Source organism: Stenella coeruleoalba (assembly GCF_951394435.1).
Source record: "Stenella coeruleoalba genome assembly, chromosome: 21".
Lineage (NCBI taxonomy): Eukaryota > Metazoa > Chordata > Mammalia > Artiodactyla > Delphinidae > Stenella > Stenella coeruleoalba.
Genome location: NC_137167.1, coordinates 10,950,004 through 10,971,563, shown reverse-complemented (window position 1 = coordinate 10,971,563; position 21,560 = coordinate 10,950,004). Strand labels below are relative to the sequence as shown.

Genomic DNA, 21,560 nt, shown 5'->3' with positions numbered 1-21,560 from the left:
ACAGTTAACCAGAGCAGGACTGTGAGACTCATGAAGGCGCCCTGCTCTCTGCTTTGGAGCCCGTTGAGCCAGGGTAGGCCATGGAACCTAGCAGCTCTTTGGGTGTTCATCCTCTCCACTCACAGTGGGTTTATACCCTTCCTCCACTCTTTTCCTTTTCTGGGGGAGGGGGACACTCGGGGATGGCATTATATACTTAATCATTACCGTTTACTTCTATTCCTTTTTGCTGTTCATATCACAACCAGAACTAACTGCATAATTTGCAGGGTCCAGTGCAAAATGAAAAATGTGAGTCCTCTTGTTCAAAAAGCAGGAAAAATTTGCTGTTAAAGGCACTACATTGTTTTCTCTTTCTTCTGTGTTCCCTCTCTTGGTGTGTCATAGAGCTTTTAATTTGCTTTTCGTGTTCTAAGTAAAACATAATTAATACTTTAACCTATGAACATGGATGTTACCATTCATCTTTACATTGCACAAATACCAGTTCTGAATGCAATCATAAGAGCATTAACTCGGACGGGAAATCACCAAATTTACACAATTTGTATTTTGCAGCTTGTACACACATATGTACTTTGTTGTTACCAGAACAGTGAAAATGCTTCAAAGAATTAACTCAAAATTTCACTTCTTTTATTTTTTTTTTTTTTTTTTTTTTTTTTTTTTTTTTTTTGTGGTACACGGGCCTCTCATTGTTGTGGCCTCTCCCGTTGCGGAGCACAGGCTCCGGATGCGCAGGCTCAGCGGCCATGGCTCACGGGCACAGCCGCTCCGCAGCATGTGGGATCTTCCCGGACCGGGGCACGAACCCGCGTCCCCTGCATCGGCAGGCGGACTCCCAACCACTGCGCCACCAGGGAAGCCCTTCACTTCTTTTATTATTATTTTTTTTTTTTTTTTTGTAGCCACACTATGCAGCTTTCAGGATCTTTGTTCCCCGACCAGAGGCTGAACCCGGGACCTCGGCAGTGAAAGCGCAGAGTCCTAACCACTGGACCGCCAGCGAAGTCCCTAAATTTCACTTCTTGATTCACACACTCTCTACATTTGGTTTACTAAGAGTAAGAGAAGGTGAAGGAACTCTACCGTTCCTTCTACGTCATCATTTTCAAAGTCGTTGGCTAACGCAAAGTAGTAACACAAATAAGAAGGGATATAAGAGGGTTATATACGGGGCCCCGTGAGACTGCAGAGATTGCCTGCCCGCGATGCTGTTCCTGACCACAACCTTACACAGTGTAGTTGTCAAGGGTGGTTACAGAACCAAGCTTAACGGGAGGTCATACAAAACTTTCCCTAAAACCTAACCCACCATGTTCCTAAAAACCATGGCGTTGCTAAAGAACATCTTTTAGTAAATTAGAAAATTCTTTAGATATTTTTATGTGACTTTTTTAAAGTAATTGCTCTGATTTCAATTCAAATGGCATGAAAGTAATATATTAGTTCATTTTGTTTGTTTACAGATATTTTGTTTCCAGGAGTTTTACCAAACTTTTGGGCTGTAGCCAGATAAAAGCTATACTTGGGCTGACTCCCAGTTCTGAAGATTGTGGACCCAAGCCCAAATTTCAAGGTCAAGGACTAGAGACTGTTTGGCTGCTTGGAACATTAGAATTGAAAAGAAGGCCCCAGTGACCTCAACATTGAAGAGAGAAATTTTTAAGTCCATTGATTTGTAGCACCTCATTTCCTACCATTTTGAGCTTTCACAAGAGGAATCCATTAGATTTTGGGGATGAAAAAAATAAGATCCATTGCATGTAGAAGTTGATCTTTTTAAATCTCTGATTAACTATGAAGGCAATAAAGCCAGCAAGTCAAGGGTAAAGGGAAGATTAAATGATCTAGATCTACTAAGGAAACCTGGCCATAGAACTAAAGAGCAGATCATCATGAACTTGTATGTTTTGTAAATGACTATAGAGTTAATGCCAGTGCCATGACTCTGAGAGTCATACTGTCTTGTATTTCATGAGTGTTTGTCACAGCAGTAATACCTCTTGAGTTATTGAGTCATCTTCTCTCATTTGGCCTAAGACTCTAGAAAAATGACCATACTATTCCCAGTGTCTCTGAAGGACAAGAGAAAAATAGCACTCATCTATATGAAGGGTGAGACTAAAAATTCAAATGGATAAGAATGATTACACACAAGGCACAGATGTGGGCAACGATAAAGCCAAAAGTAAATCCTGAGTTTCCTGCCCACCAAACCTATGCTCTCCATTCAAATACATTTTGGTCTGTACTTAGGTGGTTTTCTCTGTGGTCTTAAGTGGATTTTTACAAGGTCTGCAGAGTTTCTACATGCTGTTACATATGTTTTAGTAATGCTGATGTTAAGTTTTGCATGTGCTTTATTTTATTCCCCTAGTAGTCTTAAAAGTAGGACAAGAATTATTTAAAGGGGAAAAGAGATTATTATTTCAGTTTAAGAGTCCCAGTAGAACAGGGAAAACTTGGAAAGTGCAAAGAGTTCTAGATTCCTATTAAGTGTGACTCAAAAGCCACCCTCGGTTTTACACTATCTCTATCTACGATTTTACTTCTTCTTAGCATTTTTTTCAGACTTGCACAGCAGCTAATCCTCAGAAAGGAAAAGCCACACATGAAATTTAAACTCCAACACTTTGGCTACAATTCTTATAGGAAAACACCTTCCCCCTCTCCATGACTCTACTAAAGTGACTACATGGAACAAAGTTCTCCCATGAATATTCACCTTTGGATAGAATCCAAGCATTAACTAAGAAATATATAGAAAATCAGGTGTGATCAGAAATAGATTATCTAGAATATGCTTTTGTGGTCCTTAGAAGCAACACTTCATGGAAGGAAACATATTATGGGGGGAGGAGGAATCCTAACAACATCATATCTAAATTTAGTTACTTACCTAATTCTAGTAAATATCAAGGTATGCACAACGCGTACATCTATTCTATGAACAGGACTAGATTTTACGTTTCATTTTATGCAAAAAGGGGTCAGATATTCCAAGGGCCCCTCAAATTTTTCGCCCAAATAGAAATAAAAAATCAGAACTGTATGTATTTTATTTTCTTCCCAAATAAAAATAAAAAACAAGACTCTTATTTTCTCCCTGAATAAGAAATAAAGTCAACATTTTCTCCCTAAATTCTAACTAAGAAGAGAAAGACAAAAACTTACAGACAAAAGGTGTACAGAACCCCTTTTGTGGTCTAAGTCATCAAACCCTAAAATGTTCAAGTCTGAAAAAGTCAAGATCAGTGGATTTCACATATTTATTATTTTTTTTACTTAGAGCCCTAGCATATCTCCAAGGCCATATTGTAGAACAAAGGAAAGACTGTGGTATACAGCTGCCAGCTCACTTACTCCCATTTCAACTGCGTAAGTTTTCCTTTTTATCAGTGTTATCTGGGAATCTAAAAAATTATGATAGAAGAAAGAATTTTGCCCCTAAGAAAACTGAAAACCGTTGATACAATAAATTCCCTCATTTTTTTAGGTAAATAAATTGAGACCAAGAGAGGCAAAAGTGACTTTTCATTATCGTTTTGCTAGTCAACATAGTACCACAGATAAGTCTAGAAGCCTCAATGACCCACCACTGATAGTATTTATACACATAAACTCGTGATGTCTGAAAAGCTATTGTCCAATTTCATGCACTACTTCTTCCCTCCTAATGTTCCATTTGCTTACTTCTCCTTCTGGTTGCTAAAGCAGACTGTCAGTCTACCCAGTGTCAAGTATTCCCTCTTCTTTAATAACAGAACCCTAACTTTATTCCAGAACATAATATGCCCAGTTCAAACACTACATTTCACAGCCCCCTTTGCATTTAGAGGTGACTATGCTACTGCGTTCTGGCCAGGGAGATGAAAGCAGAATTATCGTGTGGACCAGCTGAGAAGTCTCTTTAAAGAGAGTCAGCTCAGCTTCGAGCTGGGTCTTTTTACCCTTCCTCCTCTCTTCCTTTGGGAGGTTTGGGGTACAGACTCGATAGCTGAAGCCTGTAGTGGCGGGACAGGCACAGAAGGTGCTTTAATTTCAGATGATTTCTCGAGGTCTCTCACCAGCACTCTTATTTAGGAAAGTAAACCTTTGCGTGTTGAAGCCACTTTTGATTTCCACACATACCATATGCCTTTTCTCTGCTTGTGTTTTCCAGAAAACAACTGGTCTTTTTCTTTGCACTCATTATAAATACAAATGACTTCTCTATTTCATTCCTTCAGAGTCTCAGGCCTTGCAAGATAACCGAGTAATATTTTCAACGACTGACAATTAACATTTCCCCTTCCATATAGTATTTATCAAGGACACTCAGCATTTTGACGTAGAACCAGTCTCTTTAGTAGGGTTCAGAATTTTGAACAGAATGTAACTAACTGGACAGACATTTTTACGCTGGTGGGGGGCATGTTTCTTTTCCCCTTGGACTTCACCTTGCAGATAGCCTTCTGCTGAAAGGTTCTCTGTTTGAAAGCACAGGCTCCGGAAAAACCCAATTGCTTCCCTTTAAAATTGTTAGAAACTTTGAAATTCTACCAAGTGTTCAAGGCGTTTAGTGAAAATGATTTCCTTTCGTGTTTTTAGCACCTACCTAAATTTAGAGAATAACCTGTGCTTTCAAAACTTGAAATATACATACAGAAACTCTTAAAGTCATCGGATCTATCAATAAATATACTGTGTACAAAAGATACCTCTGATTTCAGAATCCTTGAGACACGGAGTGTTAGAGCTGACCATCCTTTGGGGAGCAGGGAGCACCTCTTCATCTCTCTTGTGTGTTAGTGGGCAGAAGAGAAGTAGGACCTCAGCGCTATGCTGACTTCACTCTTCTTTCCCTCTCAGCACAGAGCACCTGCTTTCAAGGGTAAGAAAGACATACTGGGTATGTGTCAATAGAAAATAAAGGAAAACGAAAAACTAGGGTAAAGTCTACATCCCACACTGGCTTTTGACCTTTACGAACCTTCTAATTGCGATGACCTTTATTGCTTCACGTCATTCTGGGGGCATATTCATTCCATGTAAGAAGGAAGAGAAGGAATGTTCTCAGCTACCAGCAGTTAGTCCTTCCTGAGTCTAATTTCTCAGTGCGTCTATCATCTTATGAAAGAAACAGCTGACCCTTATAAAGGGAAGAATGACTTCCAGTTGCTATTTTGAAGGTCACTTTTTCTGGTCATTGGTTGGTGTCTACGTAGCCTAGACATGGTAGGTTTTTCCACAGCAGTGCTTGCAGAACACAAGAGGAGGAGCCTTTCTGTTCATTTCTCCCATCAGCTCTACCACCTTGAGGCATCTGGTTTTTCTCTTCATCCTCTCTCTCTCATCCTTAATCTCGGATAAATAAACAGCCTGTGAGTACATAGGCAAAAAAAAAAAAAAAAGGTAAAGGTAGATACAGATATTAAAGTATCTGCATCATTTATAATAATGTACAATACATATATACAACCATATATAATTTTGTGTAAATGTAGAGGTAGATATAGATATTATAATATTTAATATCTGTTTTCCCTTTCTTTTTTTTATATCTTTTTTTTTTTTTTTTTTTTTTTTTTTGCGGTACGCGGGCCTCTCACTGTTGTGGTCTCTCCCGTTGCGGAGCACAGGCTTCGGACGCGCAGGCTCAGCGGCCATGGCTCGCGGGCCCAGCCGCTCCGCGGCATGTGGGATCTTCCCGGACCGGGGCACGAACCCGCGTCCCCTGCATCGGCAGGCGGACTTCCAACCACTGCGCCACCAGGGAAGCCCTGTTTTCCCTTTTTTACTCTAAGCCCCTTCAGGACAGAGAACTGATGAAATTTTTCTTTCTATCTGTTATACAGCACAGTGTCTGGCACCTAATTAGAGCAAGTTTTCATCATGAACACTGAGATTTTTTTAATCCCTTAGTAGGTTTTGACACTCACTTTATCAGTTTTGTACTAGAGCTGAGTTCTTGCTGATTTATGCTGCGTGTTAAATTTATGTCAGGAAACCAAGAAACACGATCCATTCATCCAAAAGCCAACGATATCTACCGTGTCCCAGGTATGAGAGATTAAGACTTCACCCTTCAACATTCTTACAGGCTGGTAAAATCTGTGCAGCATTTTCCTCACGCATACAATTCTGGAGGTTCTAAGGACAGACTCCACAGTCACTAAGCTGTCTCATGAAGAGCAAGAGAACCCCCTGGAACAGAGGACTCATGTTGAAGCCAGAGCGAGCAATAAGATGGAATCAACAAAGGGGCTTCATTGATGAAAGCCTGTAACTATCTCCATGAGAACTTTGAACCTGTTCTGCTCAGCAACAGGGAAGCATGGAAGATTTTTAAACATGGAAGTGACAGAATGCAAGTGGTACTTCAGGAAAGTGAAACTAGCAATGGGGTGCAGGATCAATACGCAACAGAAAGTCACTGTGGGCAGAGACCAGTTTGTTGATGATTTCTGGTGTCAGGACCTGTGGTGAATTTGGAGTTGAAAGAAATGCAAATTCATTTCTTCAGACAATATTTATTAAGCACCTTATTGAGGTCAGACTTGACATTAAGAATTGAGAATACATCTATGCTTCTGCCTTCCAGAGCATACACAGCAGTGGAAAGTATGGCAGGGTGTGAGTGTGAGACAGAAAGAGCAAGAGAGAGAGACAGAGACAGAGAGACATACATAGAGAGAGGGCAATATTTAGTGTAAGAAATGGAGAAGGAAATTGGGAAAGCAAATTTAGTATAAAAGATACAAACCTTACCAATAAGATGCTCAATCTCACTAGAAATCAGAGAAATGAGTATTAAAACCATAATGAGAGACCATTAGATTGGCCAACATGTTAATGGGTTGACAATAGCAGATATTAGCAAGGATGTGAAAAATAGAAACTCTAACACATTGCCCATCTGAGTACGTATTAGTGTAACCACTTTCAAGAACAACTTGACAACTTCTAACAAATTTAAAAGTATACATTCTTTAACCAAAATGAAAACCATGTACCTATCAACAGAAGAATGCAAAAACAAATAAAATTCTAAGCAGAAATGTAAATGAATGGACTGGAACTATATTTATCAAGGTGGATGAATCTTTCAAACATAATGTTGAATGGAAAAAGCAAGTTACAGAAAAAGATATGCAGAATATGCTTTGTATAAAGTTTATAAACATTCGAGTTGATACTGTGCATTAATTTCACAAAGAAATGCTTGCGAATAAGAACATGTGGTTTAGGATGGAGACTTCTTTCCGGGGCGTGGGGAGGTAATATTGGGGGTAGTATAGACAGGCTTCAAGTTTATGGATCATGTTTTATTTCTTATGCTGCGTAATGGATTGTGAGCGTTCACTGTGTTACTTTTGTATCTTTCTGTGTACCTTACATACTTTAAAAAAAATTTTAACAACTTTACCCATAATATGACATGCACATCACAGACCCCCTGCGACAGTCTAATAGTGAGGAACTGGCTCAGAAAATTCCGGCCCTGCGTGACAAATCTCCTTATTATTCTAGAAACGTGGCTTTTTGCTGGATGTTCTGAAATTTCCAGGGAATTACTAGAACTTCCAAGAACTGCCACTCGGAGAACAGAATGAGGCTTTCTGATGTAAGGATATATTTGGGAAGTGTCTAAGAAATGGTCTACTTCTTGACCACATCTATAATCAGGAGTACCTAGGCAAGATACTGACTTTGATGAGGCATGCTGGTGTTCTGTCTATAAACTGGCGAAGATATCGTTAAACCTATTTAGGAACTTAACATAGGTGCAAGTATTTTACTTCCTGACAAAATAATGATGACAGATGGATCCGAGGCTTCCCTAGAGTGCCTCAGAGTCTCTAGAGATGGGGCTTTCACCATCAAAGAATGCTCTTCGCTGCCCCACTCCAAGATCACTACAAAGTCCAGCCTTGGATTTCACATTAGGTGGCCGCTTTCAGGCTCCCAGGCTCCCCTTTATGTAGAAAATGGCTGTGTGGTCTTCTGGATGGTATCTCCCTCCAAGGACAGAGTCGGGTTTCCTATTAATTTATAAAATAGTCAAACTGTATTCTCAGCTGAAATTCCCAACCCTGGGTGAGTCACACTGAAGATCCTGTTGAAGCCAGTCTGAGCTGCTTTCTCACGTTCACGGCCACAGAAAAATTAAGGGCTTAACATTTGGAATCTGACCCGCACTTTAGATCCATCCAGTGGGCCTGATCAGCTGATCAGCTGAGGGTTTACTGCAGTGCTCTCTTGTTTTAATTAGAAACTACTGAAATCCACCCAAGAAGTACAACTGAAAACAAGTCTGGAGTTAAAATAAAATCGGACTTCTTGTGTTTTTCAGTGCGGGAGGCAAGTCAGGGACATTAGAGCCACTCAGTAAGCACTGAATAAATCATGTTCCCTCCTCTGGTGCAGAGGGACCCAGCACTTCCTCTACTCGGCCCAGCTGATGGACCTCTATAAAAATCTTCACAGGCACTTAGGTCCCCACAGGAACTGTGCTAGGATGAAATCATGGAGGGGCTGAGGACAGCAACCCCTCGCCCCATTCCCATGGCAACTGTCAATCTCACAGGAAGAGAAGAGATGTCTAGGGTTTGAGATTTCTCTTAGAATGCCTCCTGGGATGGAAATGCCTTATTAAATTTCAGAGATTCAAGTACTGAGACTCAGGGAGAAGGTCTGCTCTTCGATTGTAGAGAAGTGTGCCATTTTCCCCTTATTGGGCAACAAACCTTGGCCAACTGGTGGAATTTATTGGTTGGCATATTTTGCTCAAAATAATACAGAATTCTTCACATGAGTAGTGTTTCTCAGTAATGAAGTGGCCTATCTCGGAAATTCAAGCATTCTCTGACATTGTCATAATTTAAGCAGAGGACAGATGTCTAATAAGCAACAGCGATACAGGCAAACAAAACAAAACAAACAGAAGCTCCAAACCGACTGAAGTGAGTGAGGTCCCTGACAACCCTGAGATTATACCTAGATTCTCCATAAATCTTGAGTTGAATCTACTAGGATTCACGACTGATGTTAGTATCCATTCAGGCAGACGAATCCTAGAAGAAACAAACTGAATACATGGAAAGTTCGGAGAACTCAAGAAGTGACACAGGGTATATAGAAAAGCAGGGGATATGGAACAGGGGTTGTGTGGAATCTGATTTTGTCTTTGTTAGTAGGTGCCTGAGCCACTTTGAACTAGTTATTTGAACACTCAAGCCTCGGTTGCTTCATGTTGTGTAAAATGAGGAGACTGGACCAGATGTTTTCAAGTACCCCTCCTTACTCTTGGAATCTAGGACTCACATCCTTAACAAGATTGACAGGAGAGAGCTACAGAGCCATGTCATGAAGAGAAGTTCAGCATTTCTAGTTTCTGAAGATTAGCCTCAACTAAAGAAGGTTTGGGGTAGAGGTAAATGATAACTGAAGTGACGAATTCTTCCTCAAAAAAGAAGAATATGGTGAAAACGTTAACTTTTTGGATTTGGACTTTTCCAAACAAAAAGAAATGGTTCAATGCAGTCAGTTCTGCCTTCTTGTATTCTCCCTTTCTCTGTGTTCAACTTAGGGTTTCCCGGAGAGGGATGAGGTATAGACGCATAAGTGAATAACTATCAGTTAGTAAAAGTCTTCCCATCTATATTTTAGCCCATATAACATAGAATAGATCAGAATATTCTGAGGAGCATAAATTGCCCATGTCCTCATGTCTTCATAATCCATCATCCAACATGATGGTAAACAATTGCTGACAGCAGTTAAGTAGGGTCAGGAGACCTGGTGTTGTATGTAGGTGATCAAACCTTTCTTCTGAGGCTAAGTACCTTTCATATTTTCTTCAAAGACCAAACGACTGTTTCTGAGTCCATAGTTCTAGCAGGGGCACACTCAACGAGTTTAATCACCCCTCTAGAAAGAAGCTGTATTAAAAGAATAAAATGTTTCTGCCAATGTTACAATGTCACAAAATCCCAGAAGTCGTCAAAGTTCAGGAAGGGTCACATTCTGGTCACACAGGATAAATATGAAATTGGCTTCATTTCGTATCATTAAAACCTATGATAAGAAACTCAAAGATGAAATGTATGAAGCATATTTGACAAATGAAAGTTTTATATTTCCAGTACCTTCAATATTTTTTGTCATTATTGAACTTAACACCATATGTGATATCTGAAATGGGAAATTGAGCCAATTCGGTACTGTCATTTTTATTTTATAATTAGGAATGGCGTATAATATATGGGCATTTGTGCCTTTTTTTTTTTAAAGAGCCTGTAATTTTGAGCCAAACATAACCCCTAATTAGTACAGATTTGAGTTAACTCAGCAGCTTGTGAGTTAAGGAGGAAAAACTCAATGTCAAATGCCATTTCTTAATTTAACAAACGTGAAATGTTTCTCCCCTCCGGTGGTGGTCTCTGGGATTTCCTGGTACTTACATTCCACCTCAAAGAATTCCCACACCCCACACAAAAATCAGCATTACCTTTAATATTTCCAATATTATAAACCTTCTCTCGGGGAAATCTAGTTAGCTTTAGAAATCTAAATGTCTTCCAATATATTCATCTTTGAAGTAATGGGGAAAGACTTGTAAATCACTAAGCAACAAACACGATTTTTCATTTGCAATAAGTTTATGAGAGCAAATATTGTAGGCAAACTCTTTAAAATAACTCTTAAAAAAATAAGTTTGCTACCATACATTTTTTAAGTTTAGAAAAGACGATACCGTTCAAAATCCTTTTATTCTCCTTTATGTAGCTACATAGCCTCACTGTATATATTCATCTTAAAGATGCCTTTTGTTCTTTTTCTTTCCTTCCTTCTTAAACGCTTATCCTGGGTAGCAGTGGAGATGCTTTTATTTCCACCTACTCCTCCCACTGAGACACTTACTCTCCTCGTCCTAAGGAAATAAGAGAAATTTCATTCACTGGAGATTGATCTCCAGCAAGGAGGGAGATTAAACTGTGGGTTATCATTCAATAATGGAAGATTCCTTTATAGATCATCAGAAGACAAAATAAAACAATGCTGAGTGAGCCAATCTAAGCTCCACAAACTTAGAAAGTTTTTGTTTTGTTTTGTTTTAAAAAGCCCCAGCCTCTCCAATCTGCTCACCCTCCAAGCATCCCATTCTCACTCTGAAAGCACCTACTGCCCTATGCTCTTTCTTAAGCCTTGATAAAAACCTAAAATTGTATTTTGGGGTGTAAATGATAACAACACAAAGCATTTATTGTCTGAAAGGCCATTGGTATGTAATGGGTGGCGGGGGGAGCGTTACAGAATATCTGAGAATATCTAGTACAGCCACAGGTGGGGTGATTGGCCAGAGAACTGAGCCTTTTCATGCCTCTCTCCTCCAACCATAAAAGCTACCTATGCATGAGGCCAGCCCAGAATTGGATTTCTTTTCACCACAAGAGACAAGGTTCAAGGTCTGATCACTTATTTACTATAATGTATTGATTTCATCTGAGTAGGAGGGAGGGGGAAGTTGAAAAAAATGAGAGATTTGAGCGACAGGGAGAAGATCCCTTGGTACAGCAGCATTCAAAGACCCTTCCAGCCAGTACAATAAAGACACCTAGTTTAGGTGGCGAACTACCATTCTGTGGAGCATCTTCTGAACTCCTGGTGTGTGATCGTGTCACGGTCTGTAAAGCTATCCCAAAGTTAATTTGGGGAGAAAGAGAACAACCTCTCAATCATCTGCTTCTCATATTCTTGTTTCACTTAGAGCTGGAAGCCCGTGAGTGATCGATCAGTCTGGAATATGAGGATTCATATTAACAATTTCATGGGGTTATAGCAACTGTTACTTTCTGTCCTCTTTGCCATGTACAATCTCCTAATGGTTTTAGTGATTGAGGAACTTAATATGCATGGCCAACAAGTGACAAAGAATGGAAACTTGTTGTGTTTTCTAGAAAGGTAGAGCAGGAAAATCCTTTGATTCTTTGATGGTTCCTGAAGGAAATTCTTTTCCCTACCTCAACCAGTTGTCAAGTTCCAAGCAAATGTAAAGATAAGGTCCTTTAGCCCTGTCCTGGTCTCAGCTAACTGGATGTGCTCTGTGGTTGCTGATGTGTAACTGGTCTGAGGTTTAGAGATAGAGCTGTCCCTGAAACCCTGATCACAGAAGCAGATGACCAATATGCTGACCTTTGTGTCTACATGTCAGGAGGAGACCTGTACTCCAGAGGTCAGGCCAAGGATGGTTGGTCACTTGGAGTAAGTAAGTGGAAAGAAGGAATGCTTATCATTTTATCCCTCCTGGAGAGGAAGCCAAGGACACATGCTTTCTATGACTAAGAGAACTAGGTCCAGGAAAAGAGCAGGTTGCTTCGGAGTTGTTAATCTCAGGGAGCAAGAAAATTCTGGAACATTCCAAGAAAAGAAGATGAACGCGGTGCACTGGAGCTTCCTAACAGGACTGAGGTGTCTTTCGATTTCAGAGGCAGTCCTAAAACCCCCCGGCACTACTTCCTAATTTGACCTTTCATGATTTGAGGCCTTAAAGCCACAAAGCTAAACTAAAATCCCTAAATACTTTGGCACAAGAGGATTTTTATCCTAAAGTCCACAGTTTTCTGGTTTTTGTTGGCTTAGCCTTACGCATAAAATATCTGGAACACATTTTTGATCATTTATAATTTACTCTAAAGGTCCAGGGCTAAAGCAACAGCAATTGCTCTTTGGGGGATTATTTTATGCATTGGAGCCTGGAAAATTAAGAACCTCTTTAAATTGAATTTAGTAAAATAAAGTGTCCAAAAGCAGTGGCTTTTAGGATCTTCTATGGTCTTATCATTTATAGGCTGATACAAAATCCAAATTACTATTACATATATAAAGCACAAGCATGAATTTATGAATAAATTTTAGCCCAATTTTTCAAAGAATTATCAGAAGTCCATTTATGTTTTCTTCAAGCTGCAGCTTGGTCATCTAGTCCAGAAAAGTTTATAATTCTTGTCCTCACTGTTTGTTTTCCTCTGTGTACTCCTGCATCACTCACTGGTGTATGAATATTTGGGGCTGGAAATGGGAATCATGCCAGCTATTTTAAGTATTGTAGAAAGGGGTTTAATACAGAGTTTGGGGGTGCTCACAGAACTGTTGTAAGAGTTCGCAGAATGGGCTTTAGGCCGAGGATCTAGGACTCCCTCCAACAAGAATTCCTAACTGGTCCATCAGAGGGAAAATCTACCACCATAACATTCACTGCACGGGACACCAGGGCAATTGCTGGGCTCAATACCTATCTGTAGAGCTGGCATTCAGACCTTTGGAAAGCATTACTAGCACCCCTTCAAATGCCCTGTCCATACCCACAAAGTTGGTGAGCAGACACTGCCACGTGGCTGTAGAAAAACCCATTTTCACAACCTGGCTTGAAGCAAAAGTAAGTGTAGCAGCAATAGGAAGGCTCCTTTCCCACTTCTTCTTTCCAAATCTCATGGAATGCCTCAATCTGGAAAAATCTAACTTACATCCAGAACTCTAGTTTTCGAAGAGGCTGGGAGAAGGTGTTTTTCACCTTCTCCACGTTATAGCACAGAAAAGCACACTAGCAGTAATTTAGAAGACGTGACGAGTGTCCGCTCACCACAGCAACCATAAACACACATGTTACTATTAACTGCTGTTTTGTTTCCTACTCTCACGTTTGTTTAATTTTTCTTTTTTCTTTTTTTTTTTTTTTTTGCGGACAAGAGCATGTATCAAACTCCTAAATGCCTTATAATACATAGAGAAATTCATGCTCAATAAATATGTGTGAACTGATTGCTTCACCAAATAATCTTTTTTCTTTTCTTAAAAACGTGTCTTTGAATGTGTTTGTTAAGAAACTGGAATAACTTTCCCCCCTTAATAAGTAGTATATTTTTAGCACAGTTTATTTGACTTTTTTTCTTGATGCCTGAAGATTTGCAGTAACTTGAAGGCATCGTTCTGAACATTTATAATCATTGTGCAGAAAGAATGACAGAGGACACAGCTGAAGGAAGACGACATCCAGGCTAATGTGCACTGACTTCAAGCCGTGGCTATTTCAAGAAAAGGGCATTGATCCAAATCATCTTGCCATATTTCATCTTTCTACTAAAAGCTGAATGCTGAACAAATCTGGGTATTTTATATAAATGAGTATAATTCCAGCTAATTTAAACTTAAGTTTAACACCCGAGTACCAACATATTAAACTTCTATTCCAGTATCGATTGTCTGTCTAGCAAAAATTTTCCCCAAACCTTGTCTCGCATAAGTGAGTAGGTTGTCTATGGTGGCCACTGGAAGAAGTCCATGAACCAAAAAGTCTGAGTGCTATAAAAAAGAATCACACTATCAAAGATTTTTAAATTGGAAAGGATTCTTGGAGATTATTCTAACATGAATCCCAGAAAGATACTGTGACTTGCCCTGGGTCACACACCTGGTAAGTGAAAAAACCAGATCATAAAGCCATGACTTCCAATTAGCTCAATGCTCTTTCCACCACACAATGGATTACGCATCTGTTCTTTTTTAATAGAATTGAGTTTTCACTCCTGGAAAAAGAAAATGGTTAAAGTCTACATTCATATTACTAACCTTTGGAGGATTCAAGAATTGTCAAACCCATTAACGTATATTTTTTCTTGGGATATTCCACAAAACACACACACACACACACACACACACACACACATTCACACTATCATCTGGCTGAAGCGGTGATTTCAATGCAGACATTAATGAAGGTGATAAAGTTGACAGAAGGAAAACTCTCAAACTCCCTCCAGCTATGAGTTTCTATGAATTATAGTCTATTCCTATAATGATACACACAACAAACTAGTTCTCATATTCACATACTGTAGTGGATTTCTAACATTCGCTTTGACTTAAAAATTGGGATCGTTTTGGTGAATTCAGGGCAGCGTACAGTGATATGAGCTCTCTGGAAAGGTTATCAGCTCTGTCCACACTGATGAGGGAATTGGGGAAATGAGCGTCTTGAACATCATGCATTGGTAGTAAATATTATGCTGGCACAGCAAATTGCTTCCAGGAATTGAAATATCATAGACTCAGTTCTTCTGGGAAGAAAGGCCACACAGTAGCCTTGGGGAGGGGGATGGATGAAGAAGCCGAAAAGTCAGTTCATGGGAAAATTCCCACGACGAGCAAAATGAGATCTTCTAGTATCATCTTTCTAGTTTTTGGTGGGGTTTTTAATCTTATTTTCATTGAATTTTGTAATTGTTCATATCTGCAAAGTTAGAGTCCATACTGATCAATGAAACAGAAAACAATAATCAGATGATCCAATGACCTATAGAAAAGCAACTCCTCCCAAACGCCTTCTTTGCTCTCTCTCAGCATAATATCTAAAATAATAAATGTTAGCAGCAAAATAAGGTCCTTCCTTCTCTCTCAGGAGAAAATCTGATAGCAAATATGTATCCTACGGCATTGTGCTTACTAAACAGCATAAGGAAAAGTCACTAAGAAAATGCCAATAACACCATACACAAAAATAAACTCAAAATGGATTTAAGACCTAAATGTAAGGCCAGATACTATAAATCTCTTAGAGGAAAACATAGGCAGAACAGTCTATGACATAAATCACAAAAAGATCCTTTTTGACCCACCTCCTAGAGAAATGGAAATAAAAACAAAAATAAACAAATGGGACCTAATGAAACTTCAAAGCTTTTGCACAGCAAAGGAAACCATGAACAAGACCAAAAGACAACCCTCAGAATGGGAGAAAATATTCGCAAATGAAGCAACTGACAAAGGATTAATCTCCAAAATATACAGGCAGCTCATGCAATCAGTATCACAAAAACAAACAACCCAGTCCAAAAATGGGCAGACCTAAATAGACATTTCTCCAAAGAAGACATACAGATGGCCAAGAAGCACATGAAAAGCTGCTCAACTTCACTAATTATTAGAGAAATGCAAATCAAAGCTAAAATGAGGTATCACCTCACACCAGTTAGAATGGCCATCATCAGAAAATCTACAAACAACAAATGCTGGAGAGGGTGTGGAGAAAAGGGAACTCTCTTGCACTGTTGGTGGGAATGTAAATTGATACAGCCACTATGGAGAAAAGTCTGGAGGTTCCTTAAAATACTAAAAATAGAAGTACCATACAACCCAGCAATCCCACTACTGGGCATATACCCTGAGAAAACCATAATTCAAAGAGAGTCATGTACCACAATGTTCATTGCAGCTCTATTTACAATAGCCAGGACATGGAAGCAACCTAAGTGTCCATCAACAGATGAATGGATAAAGAAGACGTGGCACATATATACAATGGAATATTACTCAGCCATAAAAAGAAACAAAATTGAGTTATTTGTAGTGAGGTGGATGGACCTACAGACTGTCATACTTAAGTGAAGTAAGTCAGAAAGAGAAAGACAAATACCATATGCTAACACATATATATGGAATCTAAGAAAAAAAATGGTTCTGAAGAACCTAGGGGCAGGATAGGAATAAAGATGCAGATGTAGAGAATGGACTTGAGGACACGGGGAGGGGGAAGGGTAAGCTGGGATGAAGTGAGAGAGTGGCATGGACATATATACACTACCAAATGTAAAATAGATAGCTAGTGGGAAGCAGCCGCATAGCACAGGGAGATCAGCTCAGTGCTTTGTGACCACCTGGAGGGGTGGGATAGGGAGGGTGGGAGGGAGGGAGATGCAGCAGGGAGGAGATATGGGAACATATGACACGTATAACTGATTCACTCTGGTATAAAGCAGAAACTAACACACCATTGTAAAGCCATTATACTCCAATAAAGATGTAAAAAAAAAAAAAGTTATGATGGTTTCTCTTTCCTCTCAAAGAGTCCATCAACTTTGGCAAGCTAAATTTTCTACTCATACCCAGATATGGCAAACTCAAATCCCCTCCATTGGACACTGGAGAATAGCTGTCAATCTCTGCTCACCAAGGAAGAGCTTTTTCCCTCTGGAACTTAGTTCTTTTGACATGTGTGCATCCACAACCCTCCAAATTATCCAGTTTTTTCTAGTTGTTTTCATGGGAGCAATGTTTTGTCAGAAACTTCTACATTCTAACTGGAAATGGAACTTCTTTTTTCTTTAATATGGGGAGCTTTCAGAAGCATAGTTGAAAAGTCAATGCCAGATAGTTCCGGAGCAGACACTAGGCTTTGAGTGTGCTCCTGTCTGCAAATATTGGAAGAAACACATTCAAGACTGATAAACATGGCTGTGCTATCTCTGCTAATGTGTCCTTTAGACCCTGTGACATGTAACTACAGTGGCAGAAAACAAAGTGGTCTATTGTAACAGCTTCTAACAAAGGCTGAATTTTGTTATAATTGAAAAGTAGGTACAGCACAGATCATCCTGCTATCTTCTAATGGTCTGTATGTCCTTATTTAAGTCTGTGTGAACTCAGCTGAAGCAAGTCTCAGGATATTATTATTAATTTTTTGGTGTCAATTCTTTTTTCTAAATATTGCACTTGAATAATAAAACCTGCAAGGCTTTGCTTACTAATATTTTATAAATCTCCATGTAAAATGATTCCTAGATATATGTTTCACTCATTCAACTTAAACGTTTTCATTAGGGTAGCGCTTCCAAAGAATGCTGCACGGAATGCTGATTCCCGCTGATGACCTATGGAAAAAGGTTCCTTAGATAAATGTGTCTAAGAAATACTACATAGTGAATCCCCTTTTTTGATATTTTCAATGAACACTTGTATATTAAGGGATCTAAAGAGTTATGCAATAACCCTTTTTACTTTGTTTAATTTGGCATTTCCACACTCTATTACAAAATCTCTTTTTTTCAAGTAATATCTATTAATACTCCTTGAATCTGGTGTTCTGTGGAATACGCTCTGGAAAATGTTTTTCTAAGACAGTAATGAAGTTAATAAAGATTATGTCTACAAATTCTTTAACTTAATTAAGGGACAGGCAGTTCTGTTGTTTTACATATAATACAGACTAGAAATCTCTATGACTTTTGCAGAGAGTTGAGATAAGGTCCACAGAATTTGGACTTTTCTTCTGTAAATATTGTAGTGTTTCTGAATGCTATGAAACTCGTTAACAAGGCATAATTACCAGGCTTTATTAGAATAAGAAGTAAAACAAATATTTAATGTTATGGACTCCGAGCATTTTTTAAATAGATTTCAAATGGCAAAGTGGTCCTTTTAAGAAGCATATCAGTCTGCATATCTTCCCTTACATCTGAAATCATCTGTAGTTATTAATTCTGTATTTCCTGAGATTTTCTGATCCTCTTGGCAAGATCTTTATGTCTGACAATATAATCTTAAATAGAAGCTGGGGCTTTAATTTCTGTGAAATTAGGCGGACAAGTCTTACTAGCTAGAGTTTATTTTTAGCTATTATAAATGTCAAACTTTATCCAGTCAAGAGAATTACTGGAGTGTTTCATTGTGGATTCCATGTACAATGATGATCCAACTCTGTGATGTCATCCAGGAAATTTCCAGTTTTTAGAAACACAGTACAACAATGCTCTCACCTGATGGTTGATTCTGTTGGTGAAACTTGAACCTCTGAGCACTACTGGATGGTGCAGACGTTTCTTCTGCCTGGAACTTTTCCCTTGAATATTCCTCTTGGTTAAACCCTGCTCATCCTTGAGGTTTCCATTTAAATGCTTCTTTTTCAGAAAGAACTTATATGACCTCCCTCCCTTAAGTGATTCAGATCAGAGACTACATCTGCTCTCTCTCACAGCAATCTATTCTTTTATAATTCTATATTTATTTGGGGTTGAAATATCTAATATCCTTCTTTCCCACTAGACTCTACAAGGACTCTATGAGGGCAGAGATTTTGTCTGCTTTTGTTTTTGTTTTTTTCACCACAGTATAAACAACGCTAAGAACAGTTCTGACACATAATACTCAGTAAGTATTTGTTGGTTGAAAGAATGAAGTGTGCATTCAAGCATCCTTCAGTTTCATCATATATTTTAATCCCCACAGAAACACATTTGAACTGCCAGACCTATTCAAGAATATAGCACAGTTCTGTTCAGAGTCATCCTTTGCTTCAAGATAAAATGCAAGCTATTGGATTGACGGTTTGTGATTCCCAACAAGCAAGTTTATTGTCATAAAAACTTTCCACAAAGTAGTCGTTTTAAATACAAAGATTGACCTTCATGTTAAGGTGGTCACATTCAATTGCATACCCCAAAGATTTAAGAAATTTGGATTTCTCTTGTGCAAGTTTCTTATAACCAGATCCTTCCTGTGTCATTGAAAAGTATGTTGGTTAACAAGAAAAAGGTCATGGTGAGAGAGACACAATTTGTATTACCTCTGTGCCCTTAATTAGATTGATTGTCACAGGGTGGTCCTTATATATTTAGATAAAACCGTGAGAGCCTTTCCCCATAGGAAAGGATTATGCAGATTTTCAATCAAGGTCATCTTTCCATTTGCCTTCTAAGAGTCTGTAAATGATAGACTGAGTGCTGGTGGCTGTTCAGTGCGGCATGGCTGCAGTGATACCAGATGCTAAAACTTGCCTGGAGTGCTGTAAAAAATAGCATTACTAATCAGAAGAAATGGTAACACAGTTAATTTGTTCCAGCAAGGTAATGGAAAAACAAAGAAAGGGAATGACTGCTGAAGAAACCTTTTCCCTAATGTTTTTCCTCCTACTTCTTTCAGATGTCCAAGGTGGGAAGTCGTTTTTTTCACTGATGCTGAAGATTGGGGAGGTAGGCAGGACAAAGCCAGTATGCCACTGAAGAAATGCTGAAAATAGTGCTAGAAGGTTGGAAAAGAGATTCTCTATTCCTTCCTCCTCCCCTTAATAGAACATACTAGATGGAAATACTCAGGACTGGGAAAAATTCAGCCCAAAGATAAGGGAAGGGGTCTGTTCTTGTCTACAAAAAGGGCTATCATGAAAGAAGAAAAAGTTTGATGTCTGTCACTGCCAGCAGAAGGAAGATGGCGCTAAGTAACGGTGGAAAAGAAGATTCTGAGCCTTCTCTCTTCTGTTTTCTTCCTCTTCCCTCTCTCCACACTTCATAACCACAGTTCATATCGGGGAAGCTATCAACTGTTCTATAAATTTGAAAATTATCTCCAGGATAAGTTATCCTTATTAAATTATTATTATTATTATTTTGTAGTGCAGCAGGTGTAAAGGCAAGATAAAATGCAAAACAAATTTTTTTCTTCGTGGCTTAGGTCCACCAGGCTTGAACTGACATAAGCTGATTCGTGTGAGATAAATTTAAAGGGCAGACCTCTATAATGAATAATTAGCTAATCAGAATTTTTACAGCTGCAGGTTATCTAATCCAATGCCTTCGTTTTACAGATGAGGATCAAGTCCTTGGCTCTACTCAAAGAACAGCAATAAAAGTTCTTGGCTGCTTTAAGAGACAACTCAAATGGCCTCTCATTACCTCTTGCATTAAATGCAAGCCAATGTTAGTACTGGATAGAGATTTAATGGAAGCCAGAAGTGTTTCTAAAGTGACTTCTTGGACGCTGGCGTGCTTATCTCAGAGGCCGCAGTTCTTACTTCCTGAGTTGGCATTTTCTAAGGATTATTTTATCTGGTATTTGCATTTGAGATCAAAGGAGGATAGTGATAAAACGCATTTAGAGCATCCTTATAAATACCTTACCCTGTAGCCCCTTTGAGTCCTAAGATAATCCTCATTAATTTTTCTTCATTTTGAATATTTTATTAGGAAGGTTCTTTTTGAAAAGCAGAGGGTAATAGAGAGAAAAAGGAATGCTGAATTGTAAAAAAGGAAATCCATCAACATCTATTTAACACAAATATTCTCTAAAACACTTTAGGGCACCCTTTTGTATGTACTAAGTTAACTCATTTGGTTCTTTCAACAACTCCATGATGTAGGTGATATTCCATTTACAGATGAATTAAACTAAGACTAAGTGATGAAATAATAAGCAGTGACCAAGTGGTTGATAAATTCAGATCTTTTTTCAATTCTCCTTTTACTACATCATCGTTGAAGCTTGGAATATACTGAGTAAAAAAAAAGATGTGAAAATAGGAGATGTTACAGACAGAGACAAAAAGAAACATCCTGAGTAACTGCCTGTGGAAGGGTAAGGACGGAACTTAGAGCAAAATAATAGGACCATGTCGCCTGAATGATGTGCATGTTTCTTTGTTTATATGCTCAGAAAATTCTCCATCCAGTTGGAGAAACAACTGTTTTTTACTGTGTGTGTGGCTAGAGTTTGAGAGTTAACATCCACATTTAAGTAGGAGCTCACTAATTAAACCTATTAACTACTGAAGAGCCCAATTACAGCTCTGGGAGAGGAGCTGATCCTTTGTTAATTAGTCCTCAAATAAAATGTTTCCTCAGTGGCTGAATATTATATAACCTTATAACATCACAAGAAATGCACAATGGACTATTTTCCTCCACCCAGGAAAAATATATCCATCAAATATATTAGTTCTTGAATGGTTATTTAGAACGATAGGCATCCAA

The 21,560-nt window shown here is 38.8% G+C and overlaps 2 long non-coding RNA genes across 2 annotated transcripts in view; both read right to left on the bottom strand.

Moving 5' to 3' along the window:
* The window catches only part of LOC307179729, a 157,373-nt gene extending 152,529 nt beyond the window's left edge, over positions 1-4,844 (bottom strand). Inside the window, exon 1 of the long non-coding RNA XR_013825526.1 lies at positions 4,704-4,844. This is a non-coding gene — a long non-coding RNA (uncharacterized lncRNA). The remainder of the gene's footprint in view (positions 1-4,703) is intronic.
* Positions 4,845-4,981: 137 nt separating this feature from the next.
* LOC307179731 overlaps positions 4,982-21,560 on the bottom strand; it is an 87,497-nt gene continuing 70,918 nt past the window's right edge. The window contains exon 4 of the long non-coding RNA XR_013825529.1: positions 4,982-5,364. This is a non-coding gene — a long non-coding RNA (uncharacterized lncRNA). The remainder of the gene's footprint in view (positions 5,365-21,560) is intronic.